At 53.1% G+C, this 17,469-nt stretch overlaps 1 protein-coding gene across 3 annotated transcripts in view; it reads left to right on the top strand.

Annotated features, from left to right (window-relative positions):
• The window catches only part of ATP8A2 (ATPase phospholipid transporting 8A2), a 301,962-nt gene that overhangs the window by 217,504 nt on the left and 66,989 nt on the right, over positions 1–17,469 (top strand). The window lies entirely within an intron of this gene.

The raw sequence follows: 17,469 nt of genomic DNA, 5'->3' as shown, positions 1-17,469 counted from the left end.
TGCACCCTTTATGGAAAATGTATTAGCCGCAGCGTCAACAGGGAACGATCAAACCCACCGATGGGCCATCTGCTATCTCCCCGCAGCAGTCCGATGATGGATGGGGTAATCCTTGGACTGCTGGCGTGACTGGTTCCTTCCAGCAGCACTCGAGTCGTCGTCCTAACTCCGTTCTAAAAATGCTGGGGTTTCTTTAGGAGTGGGGCCACGCGCCCCGAGCGATTCTGTAGAGAAAGGATCCAGGCAGCAGAGTGACATATGGACTGGAGAGAGGAGAGACGGGAGGCTGGCGGGTCAGCAGGGAGGCTGAGGCGGGGGTCCGGGAGGGATAGGACGAGCGATCGTATTATCGGGGTGGGAGTTTGGACGGAGAGGAAAGGGCTGATCTTAGCAATGTTGTGAAGGCGGGACCGATAGGATTTAGTGACGGATTGAGTACGTGGGTTGAGTGAGAGAGAGGAGTAAAGGATAAGGCCGAGTCTAAGGACTCGTGAAACGGGAAGGACGGTGGCGCCGTCTGCAGTGATGGGAAACAGGATGATGTGCCCAACTCCTCATAAAGAACTTGTCTTTCTGGGTGAATGGAGTCGCTGCCTGAGTAAACCGAGTTAGCTCATTTGTAAAATGGGGATCGAGACAGGCAGCCCCACGTGTACCGAGTCCAACTGATTCCCTCGTATCTACCCCACCGCTTAGTACGGTGCTTGGCACGTAATAAGCGTTCAGTAACGTAGGAAAAAAACAAGCGACAGCTAGGGGGGGTGCCTCGAGTGGACAGACCATCCGCAGAGTCGTACCGCTTGGGTGAAACGCCTTCCGTTTGAGTGAACTGGTGTTTGGAGATGCTCCTAACAGGAGAAGAAATATTCAACCTAGCTATTGCCGACGATCGGATGGAGGGAGGATGGTGAGGGAACATTGATTCCCAAGTGAAGCAGCGTGGCTCGGCGGAAAGAGCACGGGCTTTGGAGTCGGAGGTCATGGGTTCGAATGCCGGCTCGGCCACTTGTCGGCTGTGTGACTTTGGGCAAGTCACTTAACTTCTCGGTGCCTCAGTTACCTCATCTGTCAAATGGGGATGAAGACTGTGAGCCCCACGTGGGACAACCTGATTCCCCTGTGTCTACCCCAGCGCTTAGAACAGTGCTCGGCACATAGTAGGCGCTTAACAAATACCAACGTTATTATTATTATTATTAAGTTGGCTACAGGCAGATCTCTCAACAGTCTTGCAAGTGAAGAGCCCCATTCCATCCCCCCTTCCCCACCCTCAGAGCCACAGCGGGAAACCGCGGGACTGACTTCCAAGATGGGGAACGGAGCTGGAGGAGTTAGAAAAGAGTGAGGTCTCTTCACCAGGCCCAAGGTGAACGTCCCGTAATGGTGACGCTTTCAAATCCAGCCTTGTACCCGAGGCGGTTTGACTCCCAGTGCTTGGAAAGTACTTAGCCCAGGGAGGGGAAGTCATCTGGTTGGGTATTTTAAAAGCTTTCCCTAAGTGGAAATGGGTCTCGGTGAGTGACGCGTATGGAAGTAAAATTTTATTCAAGGTAAAACTTTCCAGTCGCTGATGGGGGGAAGTGGGTATGTTCACGGCGAGGAGTGTATTAAATTGAGCACACCTGCACATTTCTGAAGGCGTTTGATTTAGAGGTCGTTTCACTTCTCGGTATGTTGTATTTTTTTTTTTTTTTTACTATTCCTCATTCAAATTTTAGATTTCTCCAGTCCCAGAGTCATTAGATTTAACGGCTTCTCTGTTCAGATTTAGTCTCCGAAGCCCCGTAAGCTGTTTCTGAACCTGTTCGGTCGTCGTGACGGCAGCGATTGAAGTGTGGGGATTCCGTTTGTAGAAAGATTGGAAGGGGACTGGGGGGTAGGGCGGGGGGGGGGCATCTTTACCATCGTCTCTATCCCTCCCGAGGGGGAGTTTTCGGTAAACGCAAATGCAGGTGGTCGCGCTTTCAGAGGCAGCCTGGAGAGCCGAGTGGGCAGCCGATCCCCCTCAGGAGGTTTCGGAACACACCGGAAAGCAGTGGTCGTCGGCCAGCCGGCCGGACCACAGTCGACGTTGCGTTTTTCTGGGACCCGGGTCTCTGGTTCCTGACCCTTACTTTCGAGATTGTTTAAAAACCTCCCCGAGGTAAACTTGGGACGCAGTGTCCGCTCACTGTCCGCTCTCCGCCCAATAATGGCATCTGGGCTGGGCTCAGGGAGAAAACAGAGCGGGGCCAAACCGTCTCTGATGCGGGAGCGAGAGGGGGGACCAAGGCGGGTGATCCCAGGGGTCAGAGGTGGGGAACCGAACCCCAGAAACTGTCAGGTGGCCTCCGAGATCCCCCCCCCCCCAACAGGGTGGGTGGCGGAGGCATGGGAGACATAACCGGGGACTCATCCTGCTTCTCTTCGGCACGTGCAGAGCCCCCGGTCGTCCCTGACTCGGAAGACCACCGGTCCTTGAGAGTAAAAGAAATGCCACTTTTGGGTGTGATTAGTGGTCCATCCGGCTCCAGAGTCAGTCTCTGCTGCTGGGCAGAAAGGCTAATGGTTGTCTTCATGGCGTCCAAGCTAGGGAGGTGGGACCTGAGTCTCTGGTTCCTTACCCGAGCTCTGCAGACCTATCCCTCTCAGTAGCCTCCTCAGAAAGGAATGCTGTGAGCCACTGGTTCATCAGCCAGACGTTGGCCTTGGTTGAGTCACCAGCTCCTAGCCTTGAGTGCGTATTCGGGTGTGATTTTTGCCCGATTTAAGAACGTCCGGGAAGCTCAAGGGCCATCCCAATGTCTCCCGCAGCCCATCCTGAGGGCCCCGGGGGGGCGGAGATCTCGGGAGCAGATTCGAAGGAGTTTTGTATCGTCGGGATGGGTACTCTGACTTCTGGCTTTCCGGAACGGCGGGAGATGGAACGTGCGCGGTGTATCTGGGAATCATTCTGAGGCAAGGATGAAAACGTGTGGGATCTTTTTGGTGAAAGTGGAAACTGAGCCCCTTAGCCTGGGGCACAGCACTTACCATCCTTGAGCCCCTTTCTGGAATGAGGAATGGTTTCGGGTAACAAGCCGTGCTAGAACAGGAAGAGTGACTTGAGGTAGTGAGCCTGGGAAAGGGGATGGAGAAAGGAAGAGTCTTCCCTCCATCTTCATATTTCTGGGGGGGGGGGGGGGGAGGGGGGGTGTTCTTTCTCACGTGCACTTCCCGATTAGCCTGGAACCAGGAGGTTCTTAACTTGGGATCCAGTGAGTCCTCCGCAGGGCTCACTGCAGTTTCGGTACGGGAGAGCTGAGTCTCGGTCAGACGGGCTGGGAATTTACCATACCAGGGGCTCATAGCCAAACCTCTCCATACAATCCCCTTTCTAGTGTAAATTGTGTGAGGTATCACTTATTTCTTGGTGCCCTGTAGGCATAAGATTAATGTTTTGTGAAATGCCTGGCCGTTACGCATAGCTGTTTCTCAGGTGAGTGCTCGTACCAGAAGCTGTAATTTTGAAACACCGTGGAAGGGGGATGGAGGTCATCAGCATGCCGATTTCCATCGAAAGAAAGTGGCAATGATGTGGATTAAGCAATTCAACTAGGGGTTAGGTCGTCAGCTCCCGGGACGTAACGCAGATGGAAGTTCAACCACAAACATAACGTCGCTTTCCTCCCTTGATTTCGTTTTAGGAGGGAACTGGTCTCCCTTAAATCCAGGCCAGTTTCTCCATTTCATGTTGTCTTTGGCCCCGTGTGCGACTTCCTTGAGATTTTATTTTGCCTTGAGAAATCTCCCCTAGGTGGCTTAAACGTTGCCAGTGGCCAATGGGTGTCACGTAAGGAGCTTTCTGAAGGAAATCCATCTTCTGCTTTGCAAGAAACCGTGGTTATTTTACTCAGAGGTTTCTGCTAAAGCAAACAGAGTCTCCTGGCTCTCAAAATCCCTGCAGGGAACTGTTATCAATCATTGGACGGTACTTTTGAGTGCTCACTGCGTGCGGAGCGTTCTGATACTTGCTCGGGAGTGTGCAACAGAGGCGATAGACATATTCCCTACCCACAGGGACCTTGCAATCTAGAGATATTTGCGAATGACCTAGGAATGTCTCCACTGAAGCCGGGTGGATCTACATTTGAAACAGGCAGCACTCACCAAAAACACGGCTCCCACGATCCATCCGCACTCACAGCCCCTTCTTCCTCTCCTCTGAGTTTCTTCTTGACCTCCTACAATCTCGATTCACCCGCTTCCCTTCAGCCGGTCCCGTCTGATTAAGTAGTCGCTGATCCCAGCTCTGCCACTTGTCTGCTGTGTGACTGTGGGCAAGTCACTTAACTTCTCTGTGCCTCAGTTCCCTCATCTGTAAAATGGGGATTAAGACCGTGAGCCCCACTTGGGACAGGCTGTATCTGTATCTACCTGTCCCCACCCCAGCGCTTAGAACAGTGCTCTGCACATAGTAAGCGCTTAACAAATACCAACGTTATTATTATCATCATCATATCCTTCTCGCCACGTATCCTGCCCTGGCCTCTATTCTGATCTTCCTTGACCTCCGCTGTCTTCAGGCCGACGGCCGCCATCCCTTCCTTAACTCGGTCCTTGGTTTGAAGGAATCTGAACCTTTCTGGCCCTTCCTGGATTTTTCTCCGCCGGTAGCTCTTTCTGGCGTCGGGCTTTAACTGTGGATGGCCCTCGGGGGGGGGGGGGGGGGGGGGTTGTTCTAGGGCCTGTATTCTTCATTTTCAGCTCCTTCTCTTGGAAAACCTGATGACTCTCGTGGTTTGAACAGTGATCTTTGTGCCAGTGCTTAAGACTTTATCTCCAGCCAAACGAGTTGGACCTCCTGTCTTAAAAATGTCTCCAACCAAATGACCAGCTGATCCTAAATCCTCTCCTCCCGCTGACTGTCCCATCCCTGGCATCATCCTCCCTTTCTCTAAACTCGCAACCAGGCTGGACAAAGCGAGCCGGTCAACTCTCAGAATATGTTCCTTCAGAAGAGCAGTTCCCGTCCAAAGAGTAGCAATTCCTAGATTGGACAGAAATATTCTGTCCCTGCTGCTGCTGCTGCTGCGAGTGAACACTGAGTTTATTCCTCCCCCCTAGAGAGTCTTAAGTTCAGCTCCACAGGATGTGACAAAAAGGGGTCAGGCCCCAAATATAAGGGTGATTTTTCTATATTTAGAGCACCTTGACCCCAGTGCATCTCAAGGTTGAACTCACCCTTTAAAAAGAGTGGAAAATCAAGCGCGTTAATTATTGTTCAAGGTTGTTTTTTAAAGAGCAGGATTTAAAAAAAAAAAAACCAACCTCTCAAAACCGAGTGGGATGTTGGTCTTCGGAGGAGCTGTTCCTCTCAGGAATTTATACCCCAAGGATTTTTCCGGCACTCGCACGTCAACCGGAGGGTCAGAGGGCGTGCTCTCTGGGTTGTCTGTGTCAATAGGAGAAGTAAAAATAGTCGACTGACAAGATGGCTGATGCGACTGAGCACTCGACGTGTTTTTTAAATTATCCAACCGGTGATTACAGCGACGAGAGAAGTGAATTGGATGGTGCCACTAGAGATTAGGCTCCATTTAACTAGACCAGAGCAAAGAGCTGGAGAGATTATACGCGTTAATTGTGTTGGATTGTTTAAATTTTCTCGGTCGGGAGCTGAAAATTACCGACCGCGGAGCAGCCTCCCAAGTGCTCGGGGTACACGCGAGGGGAATATCGTCCTGTCGACGTGCTCTGACTCAACAGTGGAGGGTGAGAGGGAGTTGGTCGCCCGAGGCAGGCGATGCAGTAAACGTCCAGCGAATAATGGAACAGCCGAAGTCGATGAATCGGATTCATTGTGCGGTTAACCTGTGCAGTGCCCTGTTCTAAGCGCTTGGAAGAGTACAGCGTTCCAGATTTGGTGGTCACTTTCCCTGCCCACAACGAGCTTACAGTGTAGAGGGGGAGGCGGACATTAATATAAGTAAATTACAGATATGCGCGGTGGGGCCGAGAGAGGGGCGAATTAAAGGTGTAAAAGCGACAGAGATCACCTGCTTGAGTCTCGTCTTCCAGCCGCTGATGGTGAAACCCGTAGTCGTCAGAACCAAATGTCCTCCTGACTTGTTTTCCCCTCGAGTTTCTCACAACCACGGCGCTGCTTTACCACCTCTCCAGAACGTCTTTCTGTTGTGCGAGGCTCTTGGGCCCAGTCCCAAGCTGCCTCTGTTGCCCCAGTTGGCCAAGGAGAGCCTGGGGGGCTCTGAAGAGTGGTTTTCCCTAGAATGAGGTGGGTGTCAGGGTGCAGAGCCTGATAACTCAGTGGCCGTATGGGATTTCCGGGACCTCTTTCTTTGAAAAGCTTCCTGTCCTCCGTAGTTCAGTGGGGATCCTCGCGGGGTGCTGGGAGCAGTGATTTTCGGGGGAATAATGGGAAGGGGAGGGACAGAGAAAAGGGAGCTTGGACCGCAGGGAGACAGAGGTGAAGGAGCACGGGAGAGGAGGAAAAAATAGAAGTGGGCGGGATACGTTTAGAGACAAGAAGACCTGGAGGAGGCCACCTGAGTGAGCCATTACGGCACCTTTAAAACAAATGGGTCGTCGTATGTTTTTCTGGGAGAAGATTCCAGGGAATCAGGAGGACTTCTTTGGTCCTGGAAAGAGATCTCACCAACCCAGCCTGCACGGAGAGAGATCTAGAAGGCTGAATTGGGGGAAGCGAGATGGGAGAGAGGAAGGGCAGCCCTTTGTGTAGAACTTTGCCCCAGATTGACTTCCCCCCAACTCAGCATTCTGTCAGAACTGATGTTTTTCTAATCTTCTCTTAGGCGGTCGGATGCTTGTTTATTTTACCCGGTGCCCGAATATGCCGAATGGCATCGAAGTAGATTGCAAGGCATTTTTCAAACGTAGGGTTGTGGCTGAAAATTGAAGGGCGGATTCAAGTCCGTAGAGATCTACTCTTCAAAACTCTTCTTTTGCGTCACCTTGATGGTCGTGTCCAGTGTCTGCTTGACTGCCCGAACCCCACCCCCAACTCCACACACCTGGTGAGGAGCTGTGGGATGCAGGAATGTCACTTGGGTAATCTCTGAATGTGGGGAACTGCAGAGTGAAAAGGGCGGTTTGGGGGGATGAAAGACTGGGCTCGTCCGCCGACTTGGGCCAGAATTTGCTCAGGAGGTGCTGAATCAATTATCTTGGGTCACTTTGACTTGGAGATTTTGAAAATATAATGAGCTTAGTACAGCGCTCTGTACAGAGTATGCACTTCCTATCCATCAATTTGGTACTTACTGTGCGCAGAGCACTGTATTAAGCACTTGGGAGCGTATATCAATCGATGGTATTTATCGAGCACTTACCGTGTGCAGAAATGTACCAAGCACTTGGGAGAGTACAGTACAACAGAGCTGACGGAGACGATCCCTCACCATTGACAAAGTGCTGGTTTATTAACTGCTCCTTGTCATTTCCGACCCAGGGCCGGTCTTCCAAAGCCCAGCGGATTGTTGGAAGTCGGTGCCGGTCTTCGAAGCGAGGGGCTTCCCAAGGAGGCCAGAGACCAGCTTAATTTCTTCTCCCTCCCCAAGGCAATTTGTCTTTGAGGTCTTGCTCAGCTTCTCCGGATAAAAACACAAGGGGAAAGCAACAAGAACTTCCTCTTCTGTAAGGGAATCGCAGAGGACCGGACGATTATCCGACAGCAAGTTCAAACAGATGATTTTGTACAGCGAAAAGTACATTGATAAATATTTTTCTGGCAAAAGAACTGCATGTGCTTACAGAAGACTGTAGATTTTGGCAAAGGCATTGTTTGGATTTGAAAAGTCTTTCAGCTTTTGCCAGCGTTTATAGAAAAATGTACGAGTCTTAATTTCCTAGCATTTTTTCCTGGGTCTGAGGAGGAAGAGAGGGCGTCTTACTGAAGAGAAGATGAGGGATGGCTGGAGTCAAGACCGACTGTCGGAGTTTGCGGTCCAGAGAGTGGAGATGTTGCTTTTCAAATCCTGGTAACTGGGAGAGTGCCCCCGCTGTTGAGGGGAGAGGCCGGAGGCGGGGAGGTCCACGGGGAGGCTGATGGAGCAGACAAGCTGTGATTTGATCCAGGAGCCATTTGGATGGAGAGGAGACGGGTGTAGCCTGTCAGTCTTGTTGAAGAGAAACCTACAAAAATGCCACGGTCTCTGTGCCCAAGTTGAAATCAATCCATCAGTCAATGGTGTTTATTGTGTCCCTTGATCCCTATAGCCCTATAATCCCTTAGGCGATTAAACACGCCTCCAAATATTCCTCCTCCCTTCCTATACCTCACGGGAAGATACTCGAGTGAACAGCTGCTCCGGACCAGAAGCACATTTGCTACCGATTCACCGTAGACTCCTTCAGGGGCACCGTTGAATGATTCCGTTATTCCGGGGCAAGAAACGTGAATTTGGTGAACTGGGATGTGGAGTTCCAACTCATGAGAGTCATCCCCAAAAAACAAGCAGCGGAGAGGCAGTGTTTGCTTTGGGAGGAATGGGCCGTCGGACAGCTGGACATATTCAGCTGGTAGTTTTCCATTGTCGTTGGCCTCTGACAGGGCTAATCCTTGAACAGAAACCTGTAGGAAATATTTCCGAAAAGGGGCCGGGCAGCCAAATCTCCCTCCGTTCAAGATGGTGGACCCTCCGCTCAGTTAACCGGCACTTTAGCCCACTTCTGCCCCCCCCCCCCATCCCACCACGCTCAATTGTCCAATGCGAACACTGCCTCTCCGTAATAGAGTCCGTGAGGAGAATCATATGCGGAATTGAATGGGTGATGTGCGTTTGTGCGTACGCGCACGTTCTTTGTGCGTTCACGCCGGTCAAAAGATCTGGGCCTCCTGTGGGAGAGAGAGAACTAGAAGCTTCACGGCCTAGTGGATAGAGCGCAGACCTGGGTCCTGATCCTCGCTCTGCCTCTCTGCTTCTGCGTGACCTTGGGCAAGTCATTTAGCTTTCTGTGCCTCGTTACTTCATCTGTAAAATGGGGATTAAGACTGTGAGCCCCCAGGTGGGACGTGGATTACGTCCAACCTGATTAAATTGTATCTACCTCAGGGCTTATTACAGCGCCTGGCACAGAGGAAGCGTTTCACAAACGCCAGAAAAAAGAGTGGCGCGGAAGGTTAAGCCACCGAAGAACAGTTGCATCTGTGTAAAAAGTGGATTCCCGGGAGGCGATCACAACCACCCCGGTGGCCCCAGGACTAGCTATGGTTCAAGTTGGGGTGTCGGGGAGGAAGGACAAGTAGTTGTTCCACCCCCTTTCCGCGCCCCCGGTACCGCCACCGGGCACACAGATGCCGGGACCCAGGAGGAAGGGGAAGACAGCCACCATTCCCAGCCGTTGGGGACACTAGAAAATAGGATGGGTGGGAGGCGTTGGGAGACCTCGATCGGATGGACCTGGATGGGCTCCAGAGAGCCATTGTGGAAGCTGGACTCGGGCCTAACCGAGGAGGAAGGAACCTTAAACAAAACCAGAAGTGTGAAAAACTCCTCCCGAGGGCAGAGCTGGCAAAATCCACCCGTGAAAGCGGGGGATCGAATTCTCCGAGCGAGCGCTAGAGAAGGGATAGGGCACTCTTGGGACGGTCTCGCTTGCAAAGTCTTGGTGAGAGAAGAGAAGAAGTCGGTGGGAGGTAGGGCCAGGGAGGCGAGGAAAGAGGTGAGGAGGCGGAGGGAAACGGCTCTACCGGTTGCACGATAATTGACTGAAAATGGGTCCGAAAGCCCGAGGAAATGAATCGGGGAAGAGAGGTTGCGTTCCTGGGTCCATCGTGGCAGTCGGTGCTTGTTTTGAATTCGGCAAAGCGAGACTCTCGAGTGAACAAGAAGATGAGGGCAGGGATCGTGCCTACCGACTCTACCGTAGTCTCCCGAGTGCTTAGGAAAGTGCTCTGCAAACAGAAACTCCTATCGGAGCTCTCGATTTATTGATTGAGCCCCGCTGTTGGTCCAGCAAGAATGTAAAGTTAATTAAGCGAACGAGAGGTTTACGAACAAGGACCGTATAGGGTGTTGGGCGAGGGGGACGGGCCCCGGCAGGAATCTAGGGAAATAGCTGGCTAATGGAGGCGATGGGAGACCGCGGCGGCTACAGAGGAACCCGCCTGCCGGGTCACGGGGCTGCGGCACAACGTCGTCACTGTGCCGCGGTGTTTAGAATTTATACATGCATTTTCCAGTGCGATACACCCCCGCCTGGATACCATTCGTTGCACTCTGCCCCGGCGGGAGCGTGGCGGACTGGGACCGGAGAGGGTAAGAGGCGCGCGCCGGCCACCGGCGCTAGAACCGGTTTCCCCGGGCGGACTCTCGGTCCGGAATTCCCCGGCTCAAGGCTCATCCGTCGTCCCCCGGGGGGGGGGGGGGCTCCATCAGTTTACATTCAGAGAAAATTGCGATGGGCCCGAAGCCAAGCGGGGTTCCTGGACTGGCCTTTTTTTAATTTTACGAGACCTCAAATTTAACCATCCGGGATATTTTTTTTTTTTTTTCCCACGTTCCAGCCTTTTGAAATGGAAAGATTTCCCTTTCGGTAGCCCGAGGATCGGACCCAGACCTTCCTCGGCGCCATTCTACTTCTGAGAATCGGGCTTTCTGCGCCCTGAGTTCAGCGGACAGTAGACGCACAGACCGTAGCCAGTGTATTTCCCCTCGCCGGCGTGCCGAACGCTACGGGACGCGAGCGCTCAGAGATGATATCCCTAAACCCGTTGCTTCACAGGCCGGAGTCTGGGAGAGTGGAAAAAGGCAAGAAAAGGAAGCAGTCCAGGATTGAGTGATCGATGTAATTAAAGTTAATGGTAGAGAACGGCTCGGGTATCGCGAGGTCGAGGAGTTAGTGTCAAGTTTAAGCAACGCAACGGCGCTCGAGTTCTTGCTTATTTGGAGGAAATAATCGTGTTCTCAAGAGTTGCTTGGCGCTTTGATTGGCAGGGACAGAGGTGAAAAGGGTAGAGGGAGAGAAATAAAATAGGGAAGGAGTAGGGAGGGGTGAGAGGTACAGCGGATCGATTGTAGGAGGGTGATCTCGGAGTCCATTTCCGCTCGGCCCGCGAAGCGGTGCGGCCTAGCGGGAAGAGTCAGAGGACCTGCGTTCTGATGTTGGCTCTGCTGCTCGTCGGCCGGGTGACCTTGGCAAAGTCACTGCACTTCTCTGGGCCTCAGTTATCGGAACAGGGACGGTGGCGAACCCGATGGGGCCGTTTCTACCCCAGCGCTTAGTGCGGTACCTGGCACGTAGTAAGCGTTGGACAGGCACCGTTCGAAAACGTAGTTCGGACCTGATAGAGAAGCGGCGCGGCTTAGCGGAGAGGGCCCGGGAGTCGGAGGACGTGGGTTCTAATCCCGGCTCCGCCGCCTGTCCGCTGTGTGACGTTGGGCAAGCCACTTCACTTCTCTGGGCCTCGGTCACCTCATCTGTCAAATGGGGATCAAGACTGAGCCCCACGTGGGCTACGGACTGTGTCCAACCTGATTGGCCTGTCTCTACCCTACCGCTTAGTACAGTGCCTGACGCATAGTAAGCGCTTAATTTAAAAAAAAAAAACCACAAACATTCGAAAAGACCAGTAACTCCTTGTGGGCAAGAAGCGTGCCTGTGAATTCTGTTGCATTGTACTCTTCTTGGGTACACAGCACTCAATAAATACCACAGCTCGATAGTCCGAGGGTCAAGAGCAACCTGGCTCAGTGGAAAGAGCACGGGCTCGGGGGTCCGAGGTCATGGGTTTGAATCCCGGCTCCGCCCCTTGTCAGCTGTGTGACTGTGGGCAAGTCACTTCTCTGTGCCTCAGTCGCCTCATCTGTCAAATGGGGATTAAGACTGTGAGCCTCACGTGGGACAATCGGATTACCCTGTATCTCCCCCAGCGCTCAGAACAGTGCTCTGCACATAGTAAGCGCTCAACAGATACCAGCGTTATCATCCTTCAGACTAGCAATGTCAAGGAACTCAACTTGGCCAGCTTGCAGAAATGACCACCCAGAAGATTGACTCTGAGCCCGCGGTTCAAAGAGCAAGGCCACGGCCGCTCTGGGAAGGCACCCGCCATCCGGGCCTCCGCTATCTCTCCCCAGCGATCCCACCGGTTGCTTGTTAACAGACCCGAGACGGAATTATCGCGTAAAGCAAACAGAGTGAAACACAGACCGGTTAGGTAATTGGCAGAGGGGATTTCAGACGTGACTACCCTGGTACGAGCAGACGGTAGTGGGGTCCGAGGCGAAAGGGGCAGATTGTTTTCTGCCGCCCGAAGCCCAGTTATTTTCTTTCCCTTTTTCAAGACGTTTAAAAGCGGGTGGAAAGTACGGGAAATAGATTCCCTGGCAAATCAAAAGAGTCCCAGGTTGTGCCTGCCCAGCCGACTCTCATTTCAAAAACGGCTCGGCCTGAGTGGTGGAAAGCGGCTCCTCCGATGGCCGCCGGGTCTGAGGGCCGGGGGCAGTTCCCCGGGAGCAGGGGAATCGGGCCTCTCTGGGGAAAGATTTCTCATCCCCGCTCTGCCAGCTGTGTGACTTTGGGCCAGTCACTTCACTTCTCTGTGCCTCAGTTACCTCATCTGTAAAACGGGGATGAAGACTGTGAGCCCCACGTGGGACGACCTGCTGAACCCTGTATCTCCTCCAGCGCTTAGAACAGTGCTGCGCACATAGTGAGCGCTTAACAAATACCAACATTATCATCATCAACAGAGGGGCTTTTTCTCGCGGGGTTTGAATGGCCAGTCGGACGTCCGGGAATCCTAGATCTTATTTTTAGGCAAACTGTAAATGGTCTTCTGCCATTTCCGAATAGGAAGCGAGAGGAGATATTCTGAGACTCTTCTCCGAGCAGCCGAAGCAACCGCCGGGACTCCGGCCGACGCCTCTGGCGTTTACTGATACCTGACTGCCCTCGGTCTGTCTCTTTCTTTTCTCTTTCCCTCGTCTCCACGTTATTCCCTTCCTCCCGCCCCCTTTCTTTCGCTGGGACCCTCGTCGGCCCCGCTTGCCCTTCCTCCCCCGACGGCTCGTTTGCCCTGGGGTATCCGTGGGCAGAGAAGCGACCGAAAGGCCGGAAGAGGATCTTGGAGAGGTTCCTCTGCAGCTCACCCTTCCGTCCAACTCACTTCCCGCTCTGGCCACGGTCTCCCTGCCTCCGACCGACAAGGGGCCGTGCCGTATCATCCCCGGGCCGAGTAGGACGAGCAGTCGGCCTCTGGCCGGAGAGGGCCAGGCTCCAGTCGTGGCGCCCCTCGGATTCCGCTTCCAAATTCCGGTCAAGTTGGGATTCGAGCTGCCAGGTGGACAGAACCCCCTGGAAGTGAGACGGTCGACACTCCCCTACCCACGGGCTAACTGGGAGGTGAATGGTAAGCCTGGATTTAAAATCCATTCTGACCTGTGTCTGCACGAGACCAACACTTATTTCGTGTGTGTGTTTTTTTAATGGCATTTGTTAAGCGTTGATGTGCCGGGCACTGAACCAAGTGACGGGGTAGGTACAGGCTAATCGGGGTGGATAGAGTCCTTGTCCCACATGGGGCTCGCAGTCTTGATCCCCGTTTTACAGATGAGGTGACCGAGGCACACAGCAGACTAATGGCAGAGTCGCGATTAGAACCCAGGTCCTCCGACTCCCAGTCCTGTGCTCTTTCCACTAGTCCGCACTGCTTAGGCGTGTACCAGGGTGTGCATACTTTGGGCCCCCAGACCAGCCTTCATTCCTTCAGTAGTATTTATTGAGCGCTTACTATGTGCAGAGCACTGTACTGAGCGTTTGGAACGGACAGATCGGTAACAGATAGAGACGGTCCCCGCCCCTCGACGGGCTTACGGTCTAATCGGGGGAGACCAGCAGCTGAGCCGCGACCGAAGAACCGCCCAACGCCTTACTGTTGCGGGTCCCGCTCCGCTCATCTCGTCTCCCTCCTCCCTGCACACCGTGATTCCTCCCCGGGGCTTGAATCCCTTCTCCCTTTCTCTTTTTTTTTCTTGCCAAGAATCCACACTTCCCTCCTCCATTCTGAGGATTCCTCTCCTTTCATCCTCTTCCTCCAGAAACCTCTTTCTCTCGGCCCCTCCCACCCCCCCCCCCCCCAATTTCCCACATCCTTAGCTGCGTCTGCTAAGGTAAACTCCATTCTCTCGGTGCCCGAGTGGGATGGCGAGGGCCTGGTCTACCCGGGGTGAAGGTGAGCCTGGCGGTGAGGGTGGTGGGAGGGGGGTCCCGCTGCCGCCCACGTTAGCCTCACCCTGCCAAGAGTCTGGAAATGCTTTGGAAAACGCCCATTTCAGGAGAGGACACCGAAGTGAACAGATGCTCCTCCCCCGGGTCGGAGACACGGGCCACCGAGGCTGGGAAAGGTTCGGCATCCCAGCGACCGTGTCTGGCCGGCTGGGCTGCCTCCCACCCCTTCCCCAGAGCAGTCCTGGAGTCGTCATTCCTGCATCCCCAACTGCACGGACGTGCGCTTTAAGAACCCCGCTGGGAGTCGAAACCTTTTCCTCTGGGTTACCGAAAGCCCGCGTCTCTGTCACGGTCGGACAGGAACGGATTCCAGTCCGGGACGAGAGGCGTATTAGCTCATCGCCGGTCTCCTGAGGGGTTCGGGCCCCTAGCTCAGGCTGGACTGAACTGTAGCAATCCAAGTGGTCCTTGACCCAGTGTGGAGTCATTACCTTCTGTGGTGCCAGAAATCCCTTATTAAAGACCGATTCAATTACGGTCAACCATCTGGTCAGTATTATATCACTTTCGAAGTTCCCAACGTGATGCCCCAGAATGCTGACCGTATATTTTTCTGGGAACGGAGATGTTGCGAACGACTGAACAAATAGATGTCTGAGGAAATCGTCTTACACGTCCCAGACTCTCCCTTCCCAATTCCGAAAGGATATCCAGTCATTAATCATGACTCTGTTCTCCGTTTGGGCCCCGAACAAAAGAAACTCAGAGTTGAACAAAGTGAAGTTAGCGTATAAATCACTTCCTGCCTGTATCTGGGTGTAATAATGTACATCATCTTAACGGTACTTCATTGCAGTTGTCCCCCAGATCATTCCTTCCTTAACGGTTAGTGTTTGGTTTTGGTTTTGGTCTTTTTTTTGAGGAGGCGGGGAGGGCGAGCGGAGGCGTTGGGGACCAGGCTGGAAAAGGTTGGGCCAAACTTGCCCTCCTGCCTGCCCTCCTCCGGTTCCTCCCCCCCCGGCCCCGAAAGCGAGGAAGGCGGAGGAAGCGTTTTAAGGACGCGGTGACGCGCGGCCTCCGACGGTGCTGACTCCCAGCCGACAACCGACAGCCATTTGGTGAGGACGGACCAACCTGGCGCGCTACTGTTAAGCAAGGAGTGGCTGTTTTTAAGCGGAATTTCATAAGGAATGAGAGGAAAGTAGACCCGGGAGAAAACAGCTACGGGCGCCGCAAATATCAAGCGTGACACAGGGGACGACAGTTCTGCAGGAAAAACGTGGCTGGGACGTGGACGCCCCGCACGGGACAGGGACTGTGTCCACCTTGACTTGCTTGTGTTCGTCCCAGTGCTTAATACAGTGCCTGGCACATCGTAAGCGCTTAACAGATGCCGTCATTATTAGTATTATATTCAGCCTAGTCCAGAGGCATCCTATTTCCAGTATGACCCACGGCATTTACTAAGGACTCCTCCATCAAGCTGACCCCGGGAAACCAACCTGTCTGTGTAGTTGAACTCACAAATATACTTGCTGCTTTTTGCCGGGGAGGCCGTAGTTACGTCGAAAAGTCGCTTCCTTTTCCGAGCAGGAAAACCCAATGAGTTTGGATCAGTTGGCTCATGGCAACCCTAGAGCTGAGAACCCCGGGGGTTGGGGCCGGCCGGGAAACCTGGCAGACTTTCCTACCGAGTCTGATCCGAGCGAGGATGGGGGCTGGCTCACGCGCTGCTTGGGAGTCTGCAGTGTTCCTGGTGCGCAAAAACGTTGGGGCAGAGAACTTTTTCCACCCAGTCCAACGATAAAATGTAGCCTACTCACACCCTCGGCACTTGGGGAACGATACTTGATGGCTTGCCCGCTGCGTGACTTAACTTCTCTGTGCCTCAGTTACCTCATCTGTAAAATGGGGATTAAAACGGTGAGCCCCACGTGGGACAACCTGATCTCCTTGGATCCACCAGCGCTTAGAACAGTGCTTTTCACATAGTAAGCGCCTGACACATACCACCATTTTTGGTGATTTGTGTTCCGTTAAAAATGGTGGTGAGTATTTGGAAGTCGGGCCGGGTTTGCTCTCTCGTGGGTCGGTTGGAATCTGCTAGAGTGACACCCTGCGAAAGGTGGCTTTCTTTTATAGAGGCAGGACCCAGATTGCCTGGAAAAATCTCACTGACCAGTGTTCTTATCACCGTTAACCTTGGGATTCTGTAGCGCAGGATGATGCTGAAAGACGCCGTCGTGAAACAGCTGGATCGCCAGAGCTTTCGACCAGTAATTCTCAGAAAAGCAGTTAGGTCCATCACGGTATTTTTGTGAGGCGCCTTTTTAAAATCAACCCAATTTGATTTTGATTTGACAGGATGGCTCTCAGGTGAAGCCATCTGGACAAATAACTTGATCAATTGTGTGGAAAAAAACCGAACTCTTCCATGGGCATAGTTATTTAAATTTGTCTTTTATGTTGAGGATGCACCCCCCCCCCCCCACCAAAATGGCAGGATGGCCACACGTGAGAATCAGTTAAGCCCATTTATCGAGCATTTACTGTGCGCAGCGCACTGTACTAAGCTCCTGGGAGAGTACTATATAACAGAGACACAACAATCTTATAATCTAGAGGGGGGATACAGACATGAATATAAATTATGGCTATGTACACAAGTGCCATGCAACTGAGGAAGGGGTGAATAAAGGATTCGAGTCCAAGTGCAAGGATGATGCAGAGGGGAGGGGGAGAAGAGGAAATGAGGGCCTAGTCGGGGAAGGGCTCTCGGAGGTGATACGCTTTTAATAAGGCTTTAAAAATGGGGAGGGTGATCGTCTGTCGGTCGTGAAAAGGGAGGGGCGTTCCAGGCCAGAGTTAGGACGGGGGTGAGTGGTCGGTGGCGAGACAGATGAGAATCCCCGCTCTCTGTACCGCTCGGGTATTAGAATGTACCGATTTGCAGTTTCTAGTACTTGGTTTCTCATGTCAGGGTGCTTTGAGAACCACCTTGAGGTGGGGAACGTTTGCAGGTAATTCAGAAGGTGGATTAGCACTCGAAGCCCCCGAGTGTTGCGATCCGCGCAGTCAGATGCTAGCAGAGCGAGAGGCTGTCCATACGGGACCACAGGGCTTTACTCTGAGAAGCGGCGTGGCTCAGTGGAAAGAGCCCGGGCTTTGGAGTCAGGGCTCATGAGTTCGAATCCCAGCTCTGCCACTTGTCGGCTGGGTGACGGTGGGCGCGTCACTTCACTTCTCTGGGCCTCAGTTCCCTCATCTGTAAAATGGGGATGAAGACTGTGAGCCCCACAT

The sequence above is a fragment of the Ornithorhynchus anatinus genome, chromosome 20, assembly GCF_004115215.2.
Source record: "Ornithorhynchus anatinus isolate Pmale09 chromosome 20, mOrnAna1.pri.v4, whole genome shotgun sequence".
Taxonomy (NCBI): Eukaryota; Metazoa; Chordata; class Mammalia; order Monotremata; family Ornithorhynchidae; genus Ornithorhynchus; species Ornithorhynchus anatinus.
The sequence above is the reverse complement of the archived record's forward strand: the minus strand, read 5'-3'. Positions and strand labels throughout refer to the sequence as shown.